At 35.6% G+C, this 25,028-nt stretch overlaps 1 protein-coding gene across 1 annotated transcript in view; it reads left to right on the plus strand.

Annotated features, from left to right (window-relative positions):
* Positions 1 to 25,028, plus strand: part of LOC123252280 (calcium/calmodulin-dependent protein kinase type II subunit delta) — a 366,372-nt gene that overhangs the window by 47,031 nt on the left and 294,313 nt on the right. The gene's annotated exons all lie outside the window — the stretch shown is intronic.

The following is a 25,028-nucleotide window of genomic DNA, read 5'->3' on the forward strand; positions in this document are numbered from 1 at the left end:
TAAGAGTCTAACTTTTGATTTAGTTCCAAATAAATATGATAGAGTGTAAATGACTGCCAATACTTAATGTATTATATCACCCATGGGGATTTGCATTTAACAATAATAGAACCTACATAAAGAAAATGCTTTCTAATTGTAGAATTCCAGAAGGCAGAGAAGATATTTTGAGGGGAGAAGGATGTCTTTCCCATATCTTCTAATTATATTATGGAGGCAATTGGCTCATTCAGTCACTACGAATTTATTAAGAACCAACTATCTCCCAGGCACAGTGTCACAAAGACTTGGGGGGATAAGGCATTGTACCTGCCCCGAGGGAGTTTATATTCTGTTGATTTATTTCTATTCTGAATAAAGCAAAAAAAAAACTCCTAGAAAGAGCAGTAAAATTAGGAGGAAAGGGAAGGCCACATTAAGAATGTGAATTTTTTAAGTTAATTTTTAACTTAATTAAAATTTTTAAATTTTAATTAAAATTTTTAATTTTAAAAATTAAATTTTAAATTAAAAATCATGTTTTTAATTTTAAAAAACAAAATTATATATTTGAAGTTCAAATGTGCATATTAATATGTTAATTGTGTGTACCCACCAGGCTGGCTAAAATGACAAAAGGGCAAAGTGACAAACTTTGGAAGTGATGTGGAGCAATGGGGACACTAATGCACTGTTGGTGGAGCTATGAACTGATCCAAGCATTTTATAGAGCAATTTAGAACTACACCCAGAGAGTTATGAAACTATGGCTGTGCTTAGACCCAGCTGGGTCTGTTTCCAAAGGAAGTTAGGAAAAGAGGAAAAAAACCTGACATGTTCCAAAATATTTAGCTCTCTTTGTGGTGGCAAAGAATTGGAAACTGAGCAGATGCCCATCAGTTGGGGAATGACTGAACAAGTTATGATGGTAATGGAATACTATTGTCCTATAAGAAATGATGAACAAGATAATTAAAAAAAACAAAACTTGGAAAAAACTACTTTAAATAATGAACAGTGAAATGAGTAGAAGCAGGAGAACATTATACATAGCCACAGAATTAATTATGGAAGAAAAGAATGAATGTTATCTCCGGAAAGTGAACAGAAAGGTTCATCTTAATTAATAATCTGGATCACTAGTAGAGTGGATTCATTTTGTAGCTATGAAGAAAAGTAAAACATAGGAGATTTGTGATTTCATTTGTGGACTATCTTATTTTTCTTTGTATTTAGAAATGCTTTTTCATTTGATGTTGTAAAATTTGGAATGAAAAATGTTAATTGTGAAGGAAAAATATTTTAAAGCCACGTATGTAACGTAATCAGCAGGGGAAAAAGACAAATATATATACTGTAGGGATGAGGTGATTAAAATTGTTGCCAAAGTTTTTTATTTGGTAGACTCAGTTTGAAGAGTAGATCATTTCTTCTTAACAGTGACATTTTAAAGTTCATTAACTCATGAACCAATTTAGAGTCCAATTTAAAAAAAGGACAAAGCAGTATATGAATTATATATACTTTGCATTAAGGACAGATAAATTTCAGAAATTTCGTTCACATGAATGAATAAATCTTTTTAAAGCACTTACTCTATGCAAAGCACTTTGCTAAGCACTGAGGGCACCAATACAAAGGCAAGACAGTCCCTGCTTTCAAGGGGACTTGAACCATGAGTGTTTTGTAAAGCTTAGAATTAGACAAATGTCAGCTATTTATATCATTGCTATTATTCCTTTTCTAATCACTTGTATACGTGATAACATCTTTTATGCTATCTCTCACATGCCAGTCAGAACTGGAAGAATGCTTCCACCTACTTTTCTGCACCCAGTGCCTTCCCCTTGCATTGCAATTTGGACTTTTCTGAGATTAGTCTATCATTCATAGGCTTATAAATGTAATAGGAAGAAGGATTACATAACAAAAGGAGAAGGAGGAGAAGAAGAAGAAAAAGAGAAGGAGCAGGAGCCTGTGATATTCGAAAGTATTTGTACAACTTCTAAAACGGAATCCAAGATTTCCTTCTATCTAACTCTAGGTCGAGGCAGAGTGCCTGGATTGGAGTCAGGAAGATTCTTTTTCATGAAGTTAAGTCTGGCCTCAAAACTTCCTAGGTGTGTGATACTGAGCAAGTCATTTTACCCTGTTTGCTGCCTCAGTTTCCTCATCTGTAAAATGAGCTGGAAAAGGAAATGGCAAACCACTCCAGTATCTTTGCCAAGAAAACCTCAAAATGTCGCCATGGAGAGTCAGATATGACTGATATGACTGAACAACAACAAAATTCTAGGTCTAGCTCATTCTTTTGAAATACCTGTCCACAAGATATATGGATAAATGTATGTTGATTATTCATACAACTACATGTCATGATCTCAAAAATGAGTTCTTTTTTCGCTCTCCCCCCAATTTGAACGACAAAACTTATCTCTTTGGAAGAAAAAAATCTCCCAGATGATGTTCTCAGCCATGAAGTAAGCAAGAAAACATCCTCAGCAGTTACATCTGGACGACAAGAATATATCATATGTTTCAGGTTAAAAAAATTTTTTTATAAAGAAACCCTTCCCCTCTATCTTAGAATATATATATATATACACACGTGTGTGTGTGTATTTAATTTCATTGGCTTTTTGAGACTTGCATTATTTTCATTTGTTAATCTAGCCTATTTGGACACTTAGATGATATTAAATCTTTGTGTCCCACTATCTCTGTTGGTGAGAATAGGTGACCTTAGAAGCACCACGTGATCTGTTACAGTTCACATCCATTTGCTCTCCTTTTTCCAATTTCTTCCCATAAATGCTTATAGGATTAGCTAACCACCTGGATCTCAAGCCAGCCAGTCTTTGCAATTCCTCTCCAATTGCTTTTGCCAGTTTGAGAGGCATTGCTGTTCTTGAACATCTGTTCTCCTTCTCCTGCTCCACAACATTCTGAAAATGAACTGCTTCTCCAAACTTTTGTTGTCTTTGGCTTCCCTGTCTCTGCAAGGCAAATAAATCAAGCGTGGGCATGCTGGCAGAAACAGTTTCTGTGTTCTTTCATCTTCATTGTGGTGCCTAGGTCATATTGATTAAACTTTCCTTTTAAAAAAATGCTGATAGAATCAATGTCTTTATTTTTATTTAATTTATTTTCCAATTTACAGCTTGTTTAAATAGATTTCATTAGAGCTTTTGGAATTGCCTACAGTCCCTTTCTATCATCTTAGCTTTTCTTTTAATTTGATAGTGATTTCTGCTCTAACCTATCAATTATCTATGACTGCCCACAAACGACTTTCCTTATAGGATTTCCCTATAAATAATGAGACTTTTTTGTTCTTTAAGATAGTTTCGTTTCTGTATTAAGAGTTTTAATTTATTTGATAATGGTGATATCCAGCACTTATATAGTGCTCTGAGGTTTACAAAGTGCTGTGTGTATTAGCTCACTACAATCCTGTGATGCTATTATTATTATCTTCTTCATTTTACAGGTGAGGAAACTGAGGCCGAACAAGTTTTAAGTGACTTGTTCAATAAGTATGAGGCAGGATTTGAATTCAGGTTGTCCTCACAAGTCCAATATTCTCACCCACTGTGATACCTGATACCAATTTAAGTATACTCCCCACTGACTTTATTATCATTATTATTATATTTTCCCTAATTACATGTAGATATGATTTAAAAAAAATTTTAAACCCTTAACTTCTGTGTATTGTCTCATAGGTGGAAGATTGGTAAGGGTAGGCAATGGGGGTCAAGTGACTTGCCCAGGGTCACACAGCTGGGAAGTGTCTGAGGCCGGATTTGAACCTAGGACCTCCTGTCTCTAGGCCTGGTTCTCAATCCACTGAGCTACCCAGCTGCCCCCTAGATATGATTTTTAATTAATTACCACTTTCTGATATTTTGTCATCCATGTTCTTTCCTCTTCTCCCTTTTCTTCCCCAACTGGAGATGGCAGATATATATATAGGTTATGTGTGTGCTATCATGCTATACATATTTCTATATTTGGCATGTTATAAAGGAAGATACATATTGCTTATATAAAGAGGAAAACTCATAAAGGAAATAAAATAAAAAATGATATGCTTCAACCTACATTCAAACTCCATCAGTTCCCTCTATGGCAGCGGGTAGCTTTTTTTTTTTTGTCATAAATCCCTTCTGCCCTTCTAGTTATCTTGGATCTTTGCATTCATGGTTGTCTCTGATGACTTTAATGTGTGTCTGTGTATTTGTATGTATTTATTTACTGTACCAGTGACATAGATATTAATAACATAAAATATTTTTTTTAGAGCTGGATGGCACCTTCAAAATTATTCAGTCTTTTGGGAGTTCTGTGGCAATGTCTAAGGTCACATTAGTTATCAATAGTCTGCTGTAGACAATATTTCAACCCAAACCTGATTGCAGAGTTCTTTTTGCTTTTCTACACTACCTCTGTGAAACTGATTCCACAGTCAAATCTAAAAAATAGCACTGTAGAATTTGAGAGGTGAAAGAAACTCTGATGTTTTATAAATGAAATAACTAAGTCCCAGAGAATTTAAGTAATGTTGTCAAAGTGAACTGGGTGGTTAGAATTAGAATCCAAGTCTCTTGATTTCCAATTTATCTGGAAGCAGTTTAAACAGGAAGGTAGATACCCTTTTCTCAGCCAGGATATACTTAATAATAATTATAATCTTCACCTGCACAATGACAAATGGAAAGAATGAGATGACTAAATTCTCACAAGAAGAGATTTGAGGGAAAGTGTGAAAATTCTATCTTGTGTCATTGAATTTTTCCTTTTAACACAGGAGAATACTTTGAATTCTGATCGTTGCCCTGTCTCTACTTCATCTGTGACTAGGCTTCTGATGATTATAGAATATGCTTCTTCTCAAGGGTGGAGGTGAAAGTCCAAATTTGATCAGACTTTTTATCTAGAGTTTGTCAGGGAATTAATTCACCTGCAGAATTGGCACTTTAATAGGAGCCCATAAACCCAGACCTTTTGGGTTTAAAGCTGTTTGAGGATTTGATCCATTGCTTTTGCTTTCACTTAAGGCAGGATGGCCAATTAATAGGCTCAAGAAACATCATAAACTTACAGTTGCTTAACAACATCAAAGCAAACAATAACTGACCGCTTTTTTCAAAGCTTATTTGTATTTAAAATAGCCTTGAGCTTGTTAAGTGGGAGATGACTAAACATTGTCCAAATAGTTGGTGACACCAAAGATAAATTAAACTCAGGCCCCCACAGTGACTCAAGGTGTGAAGGTGAATGCTCTCAAAGCCTAAATTTTTACGGTTACAGACATGAATTTGAGTGTTCAGGATTCTACAGAAGGAGTTTTATCTTTTGAAAGTTCTGTTTCTAGTAATGCAAGTGCCCTCTTCTCCCCATTGACTTCTACTATGATACTATGATTTCAGAAAATGCTTTCCAGGAAGCAAAAGTGCTTTGTAATTGTTTTGTTTTCTTTTGTTAAAATAAATTCAATGTAAAGTATAAATTGCTAAACTACTTTTCAGCAGTATTACTTCATTTTTGTCTCTGTATTTCTAGAAACTAGAACACAGAGTACCTGGCTCAGAGTAGGTGCTTAATAGATGCATGTTGCTTAAAATGTTTCTTTGGTCTTTGATGGATTGTGGGAAACCTTTCAGACTGTCAGATTTAGGAAAGACAGAGAGATGGGGCATGGGATGCCCATGCCAACCACCAGTCAATTGCCAATTTCCTCTTTTTGTGTTTATTGCTTTAAAATTTAAGTAAAATTTTAAAATGTAAATACTTCCTCTAAATTTTTTTACTCTGATTTCCCCAGTATTGGAAGCCATTCTTTATTTCAGTTGAGACTGGCACCTGTTCTACAGTGTTTTTGAATGTTAAATGACTTGTTCTGGGTCAAACAACCACTGTGTATCAAGTCAGAAGTGAGACTTCCACCCAGGTCTTCCTGTTCCAGAGGCCGTTTCTCACTGGGCTATGCTGCCTCCCGTAAGATAAATCTCTCACACATAACATACAAATACCATCTTCTCAATGAAGTCTTAGCATTTTTCCTCCTGATAATTGGAATGCATCCATGGCTCCTTCCCTTCTTTCCCAGGTCACCAGGCCCCATAAACTCATATTCATTTATAAGGGTTAGTGGGAGATGTTAGTGAAAAAAACTAGCCCATCTGAGGGTCTTAAGGCCATGACTTTGACTTAATTAGTGCCATTTTCCTCTAATTACACGTTAACCTTGGGCAGTACCCTTGTAAATACAGGCTTTGGTGTAAAAGCAGGACAATATGAATTCAGAATGTATAATATAAGTTAATCAAAAACCCATCACTGAGGGAGAAAAAGGAGCCAGAAGTAGAGATCCTTCTGATGGCTGGGAGAACAAAACTCTAATTTCAGATTAAAATATCATATTGATTATTGTCAGTATTAACCAAAATAGAACAAAATACTCGAGCTATGAAAATGTTTGGTGGTGTAATGCTAGCTGTGGTATTTGTGGATCTGATAAAGGTATGTTAATAATGATTGATGTGACAGTTCAGACAGAGGCAAGAAACCAAGAAACTGGTGAACCAGTCATCTCTCTTCCCTTCTTCCTGTTTTGAACTTGTCAAAGCTTTTTGTTTTGTTTTGTTTTATTTTGCAAATTCTGTAGTTTAGATAATGCCGTTTATGAGAAAAACCAGAAAGCGATTAGGCAGTTAAATGGTTTTAAGAAAATCAGTTAACTTTTTCTAATACTTTAGAGTTTCCCTGATTTCAGTGTTGTGTGTGTTGAAGCAAGGTAGGGACTATGATTAGAGTGCTAGATGCAGTCAGGAGATGTGAGTTTGAATCATGCTTTACACATTTACTAGCTAAATCATTGTGGAAAATATTTGGAATCTCTCAGAGCTTCAGTAAGTCCAAATAACAAGAATTGTTACTCTTGAAATATTTCATAGGGTTGCTATGAAGAAATAGTTTTTGTGTGTTTTTGGTCTGAACCTTTGATTTCATTGATGTAAGGAGCTTCAGACAGTGTAGACTGGCACTTGCTCTGCTTATTAAAGATTCAGAGTTTCTTGAAATACTGAGGAATAAAATGACTTTTCCAGGACCTCATACCCAATATATGTTAGGGACATGACTGGACCTTAGATCTTCCTGACTAAGGTTGGCTCTCTGTTTACTATCCTAGGCTACTTTGAAATCTTAGTTATAATTGCATTTTCACCCACTTATTGTAGACAAAATATTGACCATTTGGTGGTAAAACTTCTGATGATAGCCTCTGAAAATAGCTCTCTTGGGCTTTAAAGGACAAACATATTATCCAGTTCACGGTCTGAGGCATTTCTAACTTTGTAGGGATTGATAGAGCTAATGCTGCTCTAGTTTTTAAGAACCAGTGGCATAGGATCTTAGTAAAGGATAAAACATTCTCACTTACACAAGTATTAAACCTTAAGTTTTGGGAAGAGGATAAAGGAAACAAGTAGATATTTGAGGAATACCGTTGAGAGATGAAATCTTGAATTTTGAGGCTTTTAGAATAATAGAATCTCAGTGACATTGACCTCCTTGCTGTTTCATGAACAAATCACCCTATCTCTCAGCTGTGAACTTTTTTCTGACTGTCCGCCATTCTCTTCCTCTTTGTTTCTACCTTCCGAGTTCTTTTAAAGTCCCAACCAAAGTTCCATCTTTTACAGGAAGCTTTTCCCAAGTCCTTTTAAAATTCTAGTGCCTTCTTTCTGTTAATATTCCCTTTTTATCCAGAATATAGATTAAAAAAAACATTTACCTTCTATCTTAGAATTAATACTGGGTATTGGTTCTAAGGCAGAAGAGGAGTAAGGGCTAGACAGTGAAGGTTAAGTGACTTGGCCCAGGGGTCACACAGCTGGTAAGTGTCTGAGATCATAATTGTACCCAGGACTACGGTCTCTAGGCCTGTCTCTTATTTCACTGAGCCATCTTGCTGCCCTCCTGAATATAGATTGTACATATTTGTTTGTTGTCTCTCCACCTTCACCCCCATTAGATTATGAGCTCTTTGAGGATAGGGACTGTCTTTGATTCTTTTTATGCTTAACATAGTGCCCATCACATAGCAGATGTTTATTGACTAAGCTGGAAAGGACCTCAGAGGCTAGCTAGTTAATCCACAATCAAACAAGAATCTCTTCCACAATAAGAATTCTTAACTATGTTCATGTGTTATGAATCCCATTGACTGTCTGGCAAAGCTTATGGACCTCTTCTTTCTCAAAATAGTGTTTTTAAAGGTATAAGAGAAAACAAATTGGATCACAAAGGGAACCAATGATATTAATATATAGTTATATTAAAAATTAAGTTCACTTCTTCTGGAGGGAGTAGATTCTCAATGGAAATCTTCAAGCAGAGATTTCATAACAACTTTTAACTTAATTTGCATTAAGAAGCACAATGTTCAAGACTAAAAAATAAAATCTATCTATCTATCCATCCATCTATTCAACCATGTCTTCATCCATCTCTTCATCTATCTATTCATCTATCTATCCATCTGTCCATCTATCGTCTATCTATCTGTCTATCTATCTATCTATCATCATTTTGAAGTCTCCCCTTGAAGATTTCCAGTGAGGGAAAATATACTCTCTCCAGAGGCAGTACATGTCATTTTTTGACAGCTCTGATTATTAGCAAGTTTGCCTTTCCATCCAGCTTTAATGTGTCTCTTTGCAACTTCTTATTGCTCCTAGTTCTCTCCTATGGGACTAATTCTAATCTCACTTCCCTTTGACAGCTCCTGACATATGAAGGTGACTATCCTGTACCCTATAAATCTTCTCCAGATTCCTTTAGCTGATGGCATGCTCCATGGCCATTCACTATCCTGGTCACCTTCCTCTGGATGCAGTCGAGCTTAATATCTTTCCTAAAATATGATACCCAGTATCACAATAGGGACTGAGCCTGGGAGTTCTTCAGTATAGGGAACTGCCAAAAAGGGAAATTCTCTCTCTCAATGCCAGTGAGCCCTTTCCCTGCAACTTTACCTTTTAGTTGTCTAGACTCCTGAGATATTAAAGTGAGTTGCCTTGGGTTGGGCAATGAATCGGGTTGGAATTTGAATCCCAGTCTTCCTGGGATTAGGACTGGCTCTTTTTCTACTGTTCCATATTGCTTCTCATAAACTGAATAGAATACAAAAATAGTCTGATTAGGTCTGGGTGCAGCCCTACAATAACCTCTTTAGACGTGTACCTTGTGCCTCTTAATGCAAATTAAGCTCGCATTAGCTTCCTTGGCTTTCATGTCATACTGCTGACTTCCATAAAAATAAAGTTTACTAAGAGCCTAAGCTGTCCTTTAGACAGACTTCTTTCTAGACACATCTCCTTTGTCTTTTTCTCGTGAAGTTGATTTTCTTTTTAAACCTATAAGGCTTGGGTCCTACTTGAAAGGAAGCACTATATTGAGGGTAAAGGGCAGTGAGAATAAAGCTACATGCAGGTCCTGCCTCTGATCAGACTAGTTGTGTAAATTCAACCTTTTAGTGCTCTTAGGGTACTCTGTAAGACTGAAAGTTGCAATTTTTCCCATTCTGCTTTGGTAGAAGTTCCTTACTGGGAATTAATGAAATTGATGAGTAGCAGATCTTGACCAAAGAATTAAAATTAAAAAAAATCTTTATATTTTTCCCTATTAAATTTCCTCTTATTAGGTTGAGCCTGTTGTTCTAGTCTAAAGGTAATTTTGGATACTATCATTCAGCATGTTTTTGTCATCCGTAAATCTGATAAACATGACATTTTTCTCCTACTCAGAGCACATTCATAATAATTATTATCCCAGGACCATACAAAGATCTTGAGGCAAATCACTGAAGACCTCTTTCCAAGTAGATATTAAATCATTAATGACTACTCTTGGGATTGTTTCATTGAACCAGTTCCAAATATATCTCACTGGACTATTTTATTAGTATTGGAAATTTCTACCCCTATTGATAGCCTGGTCTTTTCCCATCCTTCTCTCTGTCTGCTTGCCATTACAGATGTTTAGAGAATTCAAGCAGTTATATATAATTGCAGTGTTTAGTTAAAATCCTTAATTTCTTCTTAAAAGTGCTACTGAATAGTTGTCAAGGTCTCCATGGTTCTGAACTTCCTCCTGGAAAAATAGGCTATGGGAGAGCAACTGTTGGAGGAAGCCCCCTTATTTTATGGCTACCTATGTTCTTAGAAATCTTTGTTTCTTCCCTTTTCTGTAATTATGCTAGTATTTCTGTCTCAATAGCTAATTCAGAATGTCCTTGCAGCCACTACTTTGAAAAAAATATATATTGCTTTTTGTGAAGTAGAGCTAATCTGCATGTCTTGATATAGGAATTCTTTTATGTCATTTATCAAAACTATTAGGCACGACCTTATGTAATTTTTATTAGGTACTAATTTCCATAGTACTGCCATAGACCTTTTCTTATCCAACAACTAATCCAGGTGATACCTGATTGGGCAGAAATGTATCATGACTTCAAAACTGTGGCAGGCTCAGAGTACTTTTGAACTTGGCATAATCTGACATTATTTTAAAAAGCTCTTTTTCTTCCATCCTGTGATTCCTCCCCCTCTTAGTACCTTATCAGCTCTGGTTTCTTTTACCTCAACTTCTCAAATGTATATTGGGTGTGGGGGGCCTGGCCAAATGAAACATCCCTTGCCAAATTCTCAAGTTACCTAAAATAATCTCCATAAACATTTCTTTTTCTTTTTCACTAGGGAGAATTTGAAATATTTTCCCTAGTTCAAATAAAGTTACTTAATAGGAATCTCTGCTTTTCTTATATGAGTGCTTAATTTTCTCATGTTTTGATTTAAATTAATTTTGTTTTGAAAATATTTTAAATGTCATGATTCTTTGAGATGATAGTTTAATTCACCAATTCATCAATGCTTATCACATCTTCTAAAACTACTTCATTACATCCTCTTTCCTTCTTTTTAAAAAAGAAATGCTTGTTCTCTATTCCAAGGTTAATAGCACCTTTACTCCTGTCTTTGACTCCATTCTCTCTAGCTTTCTTGCTAGTCATTGCTCCATGCTCTACTATCAGGTCCTCTCATCAACAATCTCTCATATGCCACTGGCTTCTTCCTTTGTGCCTACAAAATACTAATATCCTCTTATTTGACAACACAAGATGACCACAGAACCTTTTATTGTGTTGGCTATATTCCGAAGTTAATCATAGCATCTTTCTTTTATCACTAACCTTCTCTTTTGAGTAGTCTAAGCTCTCTTTCTACTTTCTCACCACCCAAGATCTTCACCAATATCTTGCAATCTGGCTTCTGATTTCTTTACTTTACTGCTGCTTCTCTTACAAAGGTCAGCACATTCTACATATTCTATTCCTTTTCCTATTGTCCTAACACCTTGAGTTTTGGATTATATTTAACACCATCCCCTGCTTTCTTCTTTAAGTGCTTTCTTTCCTTGGCTTCAGAGCCTTTGAACTTTCATGGTCCACCTCCATCTATGACTCTTTCCTTCCCATCCTGCCTATCTTGGAATTCCTCAATTTTTTATTCTCAGCCCTTTGTTTTCTTTCTACACTTAGCAATCTCATCTACACCCACTATTTCAATTACTGTCTTTAGAAGTGTAATTTCAGAATCTTTATGTCCATCCATCCCTGACCTCCTTCTCAAGTCAAAGGTCAGTATTTGGACTTATTGAATTGGATAGAAGCCCTTCATTTTAAAAATATGAAAGCAAAAGGCTAGAGAAGTGAATGTTATACTTAAAATCACACAATAAATCACTGAATTAGCATTTATTAAGTGCTTCCTCTGTGCTAACACAGTTAATGAATAGCAGAGTCAGGACTCAATTCTAGCTCTCCTAACTTTTAAGTCAGTGTTTTTACTATTACACCACACCATATTCTCTAATCATCTCCATAAAATCACCCGTATGGCCCTGAGCACAACAATCTCAAAGAGTCCAAAATTCAACTCATTTTCCTTCCAAGATATGCAAGTGTTTCTTCAACTTGCTATCTCTGTTAGAAAAGTGACCATTTTATAGCAATCATTCAGACTTAAAACCTAGTAAACCTCTTTAATCTCTCTTTCTTCCTTCATATTTCATATGCCTTCTGTTGCTAAGTCCTGTCATTTTGGCTTTTAGAAATTTCCACTCCTTTATCTCCTTTTCTTCATTCCCATCCCCAATAGTGTATTTTAGGCCCTTATTAGCCTTTTTCTGAATTATTGCAAGAGCGTCTTATCTAGACTGTGTCTGCTCCAAACCTACATAATGCCACTGCGTAACTCCCACTCTGGTGTGTAATCCACTCTTCAGAAATCTTCAAAGGTTCTATCTACATTCTTTTGGCAATTGAAAAGCTGAGTGGTTTCCTGAAAGTGGGTGTCCTCTCTACCAATACATACTGTAAATGTCCATATTTTTACTAGCTTGTTGAGTGAATATTTGTAGCCGAAAGATAGCCATCAGCTAGTGACCAACCTTCTGTGATGAGCTTCACCAAAATTAGCTAGGTTAACCTTCAGACTATATACACATAGTCTGTCTGCTAGGCTTGCATTTCTATTCCACAATAACACAAAAAGACTGATTGAGCAATATGTTAAGCACTTGGAGAGATACAAAGTTTTAATAAAGCACTTTTTTGCATTTTTATGGTGCTTTACAGTTTAAGAAATCCTTCACAAAGATTAGATTTCATCATTTTAAAGAATGAAATTGCATTTTTTGAATCAACAAACATTTATTTTCTCCCTCTCTGACCTCTGAGAAAGAAAAAGCAAAACCCTTGTAACAAATAAACACAGACAAAACAAATTCCTATATTGGCCATATCCAAAAATATGTGCCTCGTTACCTGTTTGTTGATTTTTTTCCATTTAAATATTTCTCTTGGTTTTTGTGTTTGCATGTTTAGTCCATTGCCTTTCGATCAGTGGATGGGCAGTATTCTGCATTCCTATTCCTCTAGAATCATAGTTGATCATTGTGTTCACTGAATTTCTTGAGTTAAAGCATGCTCTCTGTCCTCATGGAGCTTAATTATACATCTTCAGGGGCTGGGAGGGGAAGGATGACCTACAAATAAAACTATTTGCAAAGCAAGCTTATACATGATAATTGCATTGAGGAGGTACTCTTGACTCCATGAGAGGACCAAGGAGAAAATATCATGTTCTCCAACCAAAGTTCCCACTCTGCTGACATAGCTTTAAACTTGTACTTTGTTAGCATAGCCTTTGAAGAGTCTGAGGTTGCTGTCTTCTTACTATTGTTAGACATGGGGGTAGTATTTTAGAGAAACTCTTCATTACCAACAGAATAAACCCCAAACTTCTTCAGCTGGCAGGCAAAGGTTTTCAGTTTGACCGTGTTTGATCTGTTTTTGGTCTGACCTCCCACCATGACTTTCCCATGCATATGCTTTGCTGTTATAAAATTTTGCTTTTTGTTGCTTCTCTTCTTTCATTACGCATTCTTTCTCCTCCATCCCTCCTTCAGTTCTGCCTATCTCACTCATTCTTCAAGGCCAAAGTCAAAGGATATTTAGATATGTAGGTGAGTTCTGGTCCCATATCTACCCTTAACTGGCCTTGAGACTTACCTAAAACAAGCCCTTAATATATTCAGGTCTCAGGTTTGGATGGTGGAAAATGCAATGAGTTATTGAAAAGAAGGCAAAAAAGGAGAAGGTGGTGATATTACTCTCATATACACTTTTATGTAAAGAGTTTAGGAGTAAGGTCTGCTTCTTGGGGCAGTTACTTTGGGAGCACAATTATACATCATTTCCAAGTATAGATAAAAATGTTATTATAGAAAATTCAGAAGATCTCCAAGTTTGAAAAAATTTCCAAGCGAAACTCTCATGAAAAATAGTTTATAGACAGGTGTGGTGGTACATACATGTAATACTTTATAATTAGCAGGTGAATATCTTGAACACTGAAGCTGGTAAATATCTTGAGCTGAGAAGTTCTGAGATCCAGTGAGCTAAGCCTATCAGATGCCTGAATAGTCAGATATTATTATAATGAATTTGTCCAGAAATTTGTTTGGGAGGAAAGGGCAGCAAATTATATAAGAAAGGGTGGATGATGGTTCAACAAGTTCAGAATGATGGAGAGGGACCTTGGCATTTCCACCTTGAGCAAGTTAAGGAGACCCAGTCAAAACAGCCCAAACAAACTACAATATATAACTCCTTATTCATCTATCTGGTGAGTTTGAGTTTCTATCGATTATATTTCCCAGAGACAAATTATATTTTGTGTACCCATTCATCAGAGATTTATGGGCTCATAGAGCTAATTCTCTAAGGAATCTCAGAGCCCATCTGGTTCTGTTCATTCATTTTACAGATGAGGTAGGAGATCAGTGAAGCCATTGCAAATGGGGTGCATGTTCAGGTCCAAGTCAGATTGAAATATGTGTAAAACTGCCAACTCTGAGCTTCTATGATTTTTTTATGAAGGTAACTCCCTTTCTTAGCTAATATATCAATTCATTTAAAAACATTTAAAAACAATTTAAAAATAAAACAAAACAATAAAAACAATATCTCATGGTCCCATGAGAGCAATTCAAGAAGACAATGATATTAGAGCCTGTTGTGGGTTTTTTTTTGAGGGGAAAAGATTGTGAAAGGAACTGTCCTATAGATTAAATTTTACATACTTAATTCAAAAATCACCCTCATTATTAACTCTCACAATTTAACAGCCAGATTACTTCCCTAGCAGATTATTCTAGAAGTGAAAGTCCTTTACTATGATCCATAGATCATAATTATATTTTGATCTTTAATTACCTAAAATTAATTACATACCTTTAGGGAAGATATAGTTTTTAAGTCATGAAGGTTATTAAACATGAACCTGTTGGCAGAGGGTTTGTTATACATTACAAATACCTCCTCTATTATGATATACTGCCATTGGAAGATCAAAAGCAACCCCCAAATGTTTTAAGCCCACAAAACCACAGCAAGTATTTGTTTTTTCTCTACCAGATTCTATACATTTAAGCCCTCCAAACAATTAATTTTGACCTGATATATTATTTTGGAAGGGTTTGTAGTTTGTTTTGTTTCTTACCTTGCTGCATTTTAATATATTAGAGTAAAACCATCAGCTTAAATCTGTATTCATTGACTCAATCAATGATATTTTATTAAATGCCTACTTTGTGAAAGCACTGTGCCTTGGAGAAGATAAATACCAAGATCTAATTAAGACTATGAAACCATATATGATGAAGAAGTTGAATTCAGTGAAGGAACTGGTAACTTTAGCTCCAGTGATTTACTAAATGGTCTTAGGCAAGATTTATGATTTGGGAGAGTTTTGTGTGAGTATTAATTCTAACTAGCTGTATGACCTTTGGCTAATCATATAACCTGATGGTTCAGAGTTTCTTCATGTAAGCAATGAAGAGATGAGGTAAAAATATAATGATTAAATTTTTTTTTCCAGCTTAAAAATTCAATGAACATTCTTTTAAGCTGCTTAGTTTCTCTGTGTTTTTACATAGCTTGGAAAAATTAAGATGACTATAGTTATTAGTCCTTATTGCCTTTAAATAAGTGATGGCAGCCACACTGCTTCACTCTCATTTGCTCTCTCCACGCACAAATATATGTGAGTGCATGTGTATTTATGTATACATATATATTATATATATGCATATGAATATATATTTGATATTTAGTTGTTTCAGTGGTGTCTGACTTTCCATAACCCCATTTGGGTTTTCTTGGTAGAGAGACAAGAGAGGTTTGCCATTTTTTCTCTAGCTCATTTTACAGATGAGGAAACTGAGGCAAACAGGGATAAACGACTTGCCCAGGGTCATACAATTAGTAAGTGTCTCAGATCAGATTTGAACTCGGGAAGAGAGGTCTTCCTGACTACAGACCTAGCATTCTATCTACTGTATCACCTAGTTGTCCCCCCAACAAGCATATATGTGTGTGTAGGTATGTAAATATATTACATTTTATATATTCATTACTGAAATGATTTTTCTATTAGAGCTATGATATAGGAATGAGAACTAGAGGATGACTTCACTAGTATAGGGAATTCCCAGATCAAGACTCTCCCCCTACCAATGCAAGTCGATACTTCCTTTGGAATTCAAGTGTCTGAGAGCATTGCCTACTGGAGCATTGATAGTTTAACTGATTTGCCCCAAATCACATAGCCATCAATTTGTTTCTGATGTGAGACTTAAAGACTTAAACTCAACTTCCAGTTCTACTACCAACTTTGTACTCGATCCAAATGGTTAATTAGAATGTGTTTTTTTTTATTGCCTACAGAAGTGCCTAACACATAATAGTTACTTAACTGGTTCAAATGAATTATTGACTTTTAAATACTATTGTGGATTTAGAAGTGATTTCACAAGTTATCATTAGTCAAAATTTATCATATAGCAATTAACACTTTACAAGTCCAACCCAACGTAGAGTAAATTATCTCCCCTCACCCAATTTCTTTTGATCTTAAAAGTAATGAATTGGGATTAATTGCACATTGGTAATTAAGAAAGCTTATTTTCATAATTTCAACAGTTTTCATAAATTGGCTGTTCTGGTAATTTTGTAGAGGCATACGCATTTGAAAGTGAATCACTTTCTTCCACAGTCCTACAAATTGCCTAGGTGATGGACTATGTTGGAATTAACCTAGAAGCATTATCAATTTTTTGTGCTTTTAAAGGCTTTGCATTTGTAATATAATGTTTAGCATTCAGTTGAATTGTATTACTGTGAATAGTAAGCAAAATAATCCTTATGGAAAGAGACCGCTTCCCTGAATTCAGCAGTGAAATCTTGACAATTTGACATCAATTAGATGCTATCTTCGGTAGATTTCACTATAAGTAACACTTGAATACATTTCTAGGCTTTTTGTTTTCATAATTCATGTTTAAGTTCCTATGATAGAGTAGAAATTGAGGATGATTTTTGCCAAATATGGATTTCGTTTAATTCTGGTTTAGCAATAAATTTGTGGCTAAAATACATTATTGCACATTATTGCCTTCCCAGAATTTATATATGCAGAAATCTGTACGGGAAAATTCTCCTCCATATCTTTTTATATATTAGTTTAGGTCAAAAGTCCTGATACTCACTTTTATCATTTTAAAAAGTTAGTATGCAAGTATGAATACTTCAGGTAGATAGTATTTTAAGTCATTATTAAATTGCTTTTCAATGCTGAGATTTTTCCCACTAGAAGCATGTTGATAACATTGACTTAACCAAGTAAAACCAATCTCTTCAAACCTGAGCAAAGCTTCCTCATTAAGATCTTCCCCTCTCCATTCCCATCCTTTGCAGGACTGAAACTTTGATTTCTCCAGTGTAGGGAGGACCACCTCCCACTACCAGGACATACAAGTACCTTCTTGCAACTCAAAGACTTAGAGAGATTCCTAGGAATGTTTCTAGACTAAGGGACTTGTAGGGTCATGTAGCCAATAAGGAGGAAATTAAATCCAGAAAGGTCTTAATGATTCTGAGATGAGCTTTGCTGGTGTTCTATCCACCAAAAATGCTTCCCCATGACCTTTGGCCATGATACTGACATTCAAAATTTATTGGGGGAAAAAACTACACTGGGAAATTACAATCTTTCTATTAGTAGAAATGGAAAACTGAGAAATAGAAATGGAGACATGGTGGGACAATTGATAAGGGAACTGGAAATAAAATCAGAAAGACTTGAGTTTAAATCCAGTCTTAGATACTTAATGACTGTGTGACTTTGGGAGTCATTTAGCCTTTGTCTACTTTAGGTTCCTCTGCTATAAACTGGGGATAATAATAGGTAGATACTTCCCAGGGTTGCTATGAGAATCGGATGAGATAATATTGGTAAAAAATGCTCAGGACAGTACCTAGAACATAGTAAACACTATATACATGTTCATTCCCTTCCCTTCTCTTACCAAATTTGTTGTCATTAAGTCATTTTTTTCAGTTGTGTTTGTCTCTACTAGAGTGGTTTGCTATTTTCTTCTCTAACTCATTTTGCACATGAGGAAACTGATGCAAAAAGAATTAAATAATCTGCCTATCGTCACATAGCTAGTAAGTGTTAGAGGTTGGATTTGAACTCAGAAAGATGAGTCTTCCTGATTTCAGGCCAAGCACTCTATCTACTCTGCCACCAGTTGTACCCCCTCCCAACCCCACATTAAAAGAGTAGAAGTTAAAATTTGACCTGCTGGAAAAAGTCTAATATACAAGATATAAAGGGGGATTTACACAAACATATTAGACCATTCCAAAAAAGATAAATGGCCAAAGAATGAACAGCTTTCAAAAAAAGAATTGTGGCTTCTCAATAACCAGGTAGAAAATGTTCAAAATAACTAAGAACATTTATTTAAAATAATCCTGAGGTTTATTATTATTACTATTATTATATCATCAAAGATAACAAAAGATAGAAATAGTGTTAGAGGGACAGTTATAGAGGACCAGCTCTATATGGTAAGGCTTCTGAATGGTGTTTTACAGCGTCAGATTGTTAAGACAGGAAAAAGAAAATGAGAACAACCAGACTAGCGGTTAGCCCATGCTGCCCTAATGCAATGGGATTTGGACTTTATTTTATACTGGTTTCAAACAAAGAACACAAAGAAAGAGTCATAGCTGTGAAGGGGTAACAAATCATACACAACCCATTAAAGTCTAAAGAATAAAGGTACAAAGACAATGGCCAAATTCCAAACATCAATTTAATAGGGGATAATTCTGGGAGTGGAAATATTTTATGGAGATGCTCACTAATTGAGTCCTGGATTAAGGTTTGCACCTGGTCAAATAAAGTCCAGACTAAAGGCTCCAGTTTTTATCTAAGTATGCAGTCTTATCTAAGTAATGTTTGTTAGGGTTCGGGCTTCTTAATTATCAAGGAGAGGAATCATTAACTCAGAAGATGCTGGTCTGCTAAAGACTCAAAGCTTTCCAATAAGAATATTAAGAAAGGTGGGGATCTAAAATTGAGTCAAAAGAGGAGCCTCAGATTTTTACCTTAGATGGCCCATTCTGTCTGCGTCCTGACATGCAGTGCAGAAAAATCATACACACAGTTTTACTTGCCGATGATTTTGTAATGGGATCCAGATAAAATATCTGTTACAGACTCTGTTTCTCTAAATGACTCCTAATAGCCTCTTGGAGGGGTCAAGTTGATTTTGGATTAACCTACCTGCTGGTACCAGAGCTTTTCAGGGCTCAGGTGACCAGAACCAAACACAAAGACTGCCTCAGCCTGGATTGGTCACGTAGGGAATCCAGATAACAGGCCCTAAATTTGATCCTATTTCTCCAATGGCTTTTTACATCCAACGGCTCTCAACAGAGAGTATGTACACTAATACACTGTTGGTGTTGCTGAAAATGGTCCATTGTGGTATAATGGAAAAAGAACTAGATTTATATTTGGAGTATCTGGGCTTTGCCATTTAATACCATTTTGACAGTAGATGTCATGTGACCCTCCTGGGCCTCATCTTTATCATCTTTAGTATGAAGCAATTTGACTAGATGACCTCTAGGGCTCCTTCTACCTCTATATCTAAATTCTAATAAAAATTGAATTATGTAAGAAAAGTCATTAAACTGTACTCTCCTCCCTGCCTTTATTCAGTGATCACATTACTGGTCAGAAATACCAATGGACTAATTGCCTGAAATAAAGGTCCCATAGGTATAAAAAATACCCATAGCAACAGTTTTTCTATGACAATAATAAATTGGAAAGAAAATTGCCCACTAATTGAGAAATAATTGAATAAATTGTGGGATATAAATATAATGGAATATTACTATACTATGAGAAATGGTGAGTATGATTCAGTTCAATTCCACATAACATTTATTTAGTACCTCCTGCATGCTAGGTACTGTGCTAAGTATTGGGGATACAAAAAGAGGCAGGTGACAGTCCCTACCTTAAGGAAATTATAGTCTTATGGGGAAGAGGAGACCAGAGGAACACAGAAAAAAAATGAATTCCAGATGAGGAAAGTAAGCAAAACCAAGAGAATAATATACACGGCTACAATAATATAAATGTAGCTAGTAATAGAAGACAAACCTGAGTCAGGTTAACATAGGAACCAGTCTCAGGACCAGAAGCAAGATGACAAAGATGATAGAACCTATTTCTCCTCACTTGGACTGGTGAAAGTCTATGGGAGTGGAATGTAGCATAAATTGGAATATTTGGTGGATTTCTTAGTCGTCTTTGTTTAAATGTTTTTCTTTGTTCTAGCTTTCTAGAGAAGCTATTGAGAAGTGATTTATGGTGTGATTGAGAAATATTTCAGAAATTAGAAAAAAATCAACCTTTAGAAATATGAAGTTTAGTTGTATGAAATCCCTCCCAGGAATATTGACTCTTTTTTTTTGCTAAAGCATTAGTTTTTCTCATGTTTAGTCTTTATTTTATTAAAAAAAAGTAGTCATATACTGATAGTGGAGCATGATTAAGTTTTATATATTATAAATACTTTCTAGAGTTTACAGACATTTCATACACAACATCCCTCCAAAGAATTTCTCTATTAGAAAAGAGACAAATCTCTTGCTGTCGTTGTCGTTGTTGAGTTGTGTCCATTCTTCATGATCTTGTGGACCATACTATTCATGAGAATTTCTTGACAAAGATGCTGGAAAGTTTGCCATTTCTTTCTCCAGGAGATTAAAGCAAACCGTGATTGAGTGACTTGTCCAGCATCACAACAGTTAGTAAGTACCTGAGGCTGGATTTGAATTCTGGTCCTTCTTATTTAGCTCTCTACCCATTGCACTATCTAGCACTCTTCCTTGTACATCTGTCAATATGCAATAGAGATTATAAGGCTATTGTTTAATGTTTTCTAGGTCTTGATCTCTCACAATGAACTCACCCTGTCCTGGATTAGCACATTTTGATTCTGTGACAATATCTATCCTTGTCTGAAAATGCCACAAACTTATTCTTAGTTTCTGAAGTTGCTTCATCTTCCTAATGGGATTTAAAAAAAAAAGTTTTGATGGTATCAGCTGGAAACTGAACAAGATAACAAAAGGAATCATACAATATAAATGGACCCCCAGTTGCTTATTAGTCTGTACAGTATGTGCCAGGAACAGCCAAAAAACACATGGTCTTCTCAGACCTTGTTTGGCTTCTCACTGTTCTATTGTCTTTATTTATTATTCCTGAGTTTTGAGGTTTTTTCCAAAGAAAAATGAGAAGAAATTTTATATTTGTCCTCAAAATGGATTTACTACTCCCTTCCCCCCTCAACTAGTAATTTCAGGTAGGCTTAAGATAAAAAAGATGTTGATTGTCCTTTTCAGGGTCGCCAATTCCCAGCTACAAATAGCACTGCAAGCTCAGGATGTTTCTATATTTATAGCTTCAGCTCTGTACATTTTTTTCCTCCAGTCCTACTGAACAGTTTGCATACCTTGACTCTATTCCAGGGTCTAAAAGAGAGTCAAAACCTGGGCAGTCATTTGGGAGAGCACCACATCCTCCAAGGTTCGGAACTGTTCACTTCTTTTTAGTTCCACAAAATTGGACTTAAGGAAGTCAGTAATGAGTTTCTAACTTTATCCCTCAACCCTCCATAGGAGATTCAGGAACTTTCACAGACTGTAGCTTACGTGCGCACCATCGGGTTTGCTCCATTTTGACCCAGTTCTAAAAGAAAAGAATCAGAGCAGCACAACAGACTGGATAAAACTCTCAAGCTGATGTGGCATCTTCCTAACATCCACCCTAGGTCTCTCCATTACCCTTTGACTCGGAGGCATTGAAGGATTAAAGCAGAATCTTTGAAAATGTAGGTTTTATGCATGTGTAAGGATGATGCACCATCTTTATCACAAAAGAACAGCAGCAACAAATATTTATTAGTTATTTTCCATGAACTTAGCATTCAGGTAGGCTCTAGTGATGGAAAAATAAAGAATAGATGGCAAGGAATTTAGGGTTAAGGAAGGGAATAAGACCCAAATGCCCTAGCTGTCATACCTGATGTTACAACTGTAATGGTTGAGAATTACCCAACCAAGTGAGAGGTGAACTCTGATGACTAGCCAGGATATCAGGCAAGACCTCAGGGAGAGATGATATTTGAGTTGTACTTTGGAAAAAATATATAGGCATTTAACTAACATTGTGATGACCAAGAAGCAGTTTTCCTTTTAATTTCCTAATTTATTGCTTTAAGTGTTCTGCCTCTGCCACAATATAATCGCAGAGCACATGAGGAAGCATTTCATGAATTCTCAATTTCCCCCATTTCCTGAGCAGCCACCTAAATGTCTCGACTTGTTCACTCGCTGGATAATGTGCCTTAAGACTTTAAAATAAGGAATGCATGCCTTTTTGAGGTTAAGTAAGTAGCTAGCTTATTCGCCTCCTTTCTTCAAAACTTCTCTTTTGCTTATTCTCAAAATGAATCAGTGGGTGATTTACTGTTCACCTCAGATGTACTTTCCTGAGCACATCTGAGGAACATACTTTCTGTGATTTCTATAGAAATAAGATCATCTATAATATTTTAAAGTTGCATGGAAAATACTCCACATTTTTCATACCTCAAAAATGGAGGAATGTTTCTGGTTCCAAGAAACCTATGTTTTCTTTTTTTGTTTGTTTTTAAGAAAAAGACTTACATAGTACATATATTTACCATACCTGTATCTGTGTAGATAAGACTCACTTGAATGTTTATTTATTAGATACTGGTGTGATGATTATTTCAGTAGAACTTCAGACCAACTTCCTCTTTTGTAACCAAATGAACTAGCTATATCCATTTCTTCCTACTTTAAATTTCTTGTGAAAACTTTTGTTTCCTCTTTTCAAAAGTCTTTCAGTTTGAGTGGGGACAAGAAGCCTCAGTTTGCCCTCCATTGGGTAGTTTTTCTTCACCATGGATTTAGGATCCCATAAAAAGGTTTCTTTTTATACAAAGAATGAGGATAAAGAGAAGATTAAAATCTTGCTCTCAGAGTTGTTGGGGAGGAACATTTTTTTCCTTCCTAAAGTGAAAATAACTAGATGTTTTGCATGCTGGTATAATTTTACTGTGGTGTGTATGAAGTGGTCTGAGTGCAGTGGGAAGGAAGCCTGGTTGCCATGCAACAGATAGTAGGCTAGATGACTTGAGTGGCCCCTGGCATTGCCAACTCTTGCTTTAGCTTGGGATATAGTATTAGGGCAAAGTCTTACTAGTAGCGCAAACTGATTTCTGGGAGCTGATCACAGAAATGTGACTAGCAGTTGACCCACCGGTTGGTTCTAGAGAAACAGGTTGCTCTAGGACTCAGAATAGTCCCTCTAGATTTTGCTTCCTTAAATGACCCAACTGAGGATCCCCTCACATTCTACCAGTTGTTGATTTGCTGAATGCCTCAGTAAAAGAAGCAAAAGGTGGCAAATGATAAAGATGAGTGTGGAAGCCTCTTGAACTGCTAGAAATTTTTGAGGAATAACAGGAGCTTTGTGGCATCATAACATCCTCTGATTTTTCAAGTTTAGAACCACAATATTAGAAACCAAAGTTAAATTTAACATTTTTTTTCTTGATGGTAAATATAATTACTATAATTGTGATTCCTTCCCTCAAATCCCCGCTTGTTTGTGGTGTGACTGGAGGCTGGACCATTCTGGAATATACTAGATCATAGTTCCATTCCAGAATAAAGGCAGGATGTAAAAAGTAGAGAAAGAGAATTGGCTTTTAGTCTAAAGTCCTGGTTTGAATACCATTCTGTCAAATTTTAGTTTAGTAATCTTTAGTCAACTTAGTCAATCAATAAAAATTTATTTAGCACCTACTATATACCAATTATCATGCTAGGTATTCTAGGCACGAAAGCATAAAAAATACTTTTTCATTTGTGCATGTGACCCTGCAATACTCTACCAAATTTCATCCTCTTAGTTTTAGAAGATTTCTAATTCAAAATCATTTTGAAACCTAACTCTAATCCTCCAAGGTGATGAGTGTATCTTCTAGTTTGTTGATTATTGAAACTTTAAGAAATAAGTTTCCTGTTCCAGTTTCTGTCTTTGTTTCTCTGTCTCTCTATTTGTTTTTCTCTCTTTTTCTCCTCTCTTTTTTTCTCAGTTTCTCTTTCTCTGTCATTGATAAAATGTTTGACAATGCACAAGGGCAACTCCTAAAGTTCTTCCTCTGTATTTTCATTCCAAAATTACAGTGGACCATTGAAAACAATTTCTGTAGTATGATACTCTATCCAGTTAACTATTCTTTAAATAGTTATATAAGCTATATTTTTTCTAAAATGGAAAGTAGGCTTTGGACTCAGAAAGACTTGGGTTCAAATTCTGTCTCTGACACACTAATTTTGTCACTACAATTAAGTTCACTTCTTAGTATCCCAGTGTAAGATTAAAATTAATATCCAATAACTCCAAGTATTATATTTTATAAGATTTATTAATAATCACTTGAAGTAGGAAAAATACAAGAACATAAGTAAAAGCCTGAGTAAAGACACATGAGAAAAATCCTCCTGTCTGGCACTCCCCGACACCTCCACAAACCACAATCAGGGGAAAAAGACCAGAGGCAAGGCTACGTCAAAATATATCTCCCTGCATAAGGACGTAGGTAAACTCGTAAATAGGGTGCTATGATTTAGAGTCCTGGGGAGCAGATTCTAATTATACACCAGGTAACCTTTTGAGACTCACATTTTAAAGAAGATACCAGTCTGCTTTGAGAGAAAACTCTCACCAGGTAATCTTTATGCCAGTGAAATCATGGATCTCTTAAAAAAATAATTTGTGTAAGTTGTGAAAGAATCTTAATTCTTGACTCAAATCTTGATATATATATGTACATGAATATATGTATGCATATATATGTGCATATGTACACATATATGTGTGTATATGTCTTCCTTTTGATCTGTCTCATTTTATGAAATTTTTCTAATTTTCATTCTCTATTCT

The sequence above is a fragment of the Gracilinanus agilis genome, chromosome 6 (assembly GCF_016433145.1).
Source record: "Gracilinanus agilis isolate LMUSP501 chromosome 6, AgileGrace, whole genome shotgun sequence".
NCBI classification, from domain to species: domain Eukaryota; kingdom Metazoa; phylum Chordata; class Mammalia; order Didelphimorphia; family Didelphidae; genus Gracilinanus; species Gracilinanus agilis.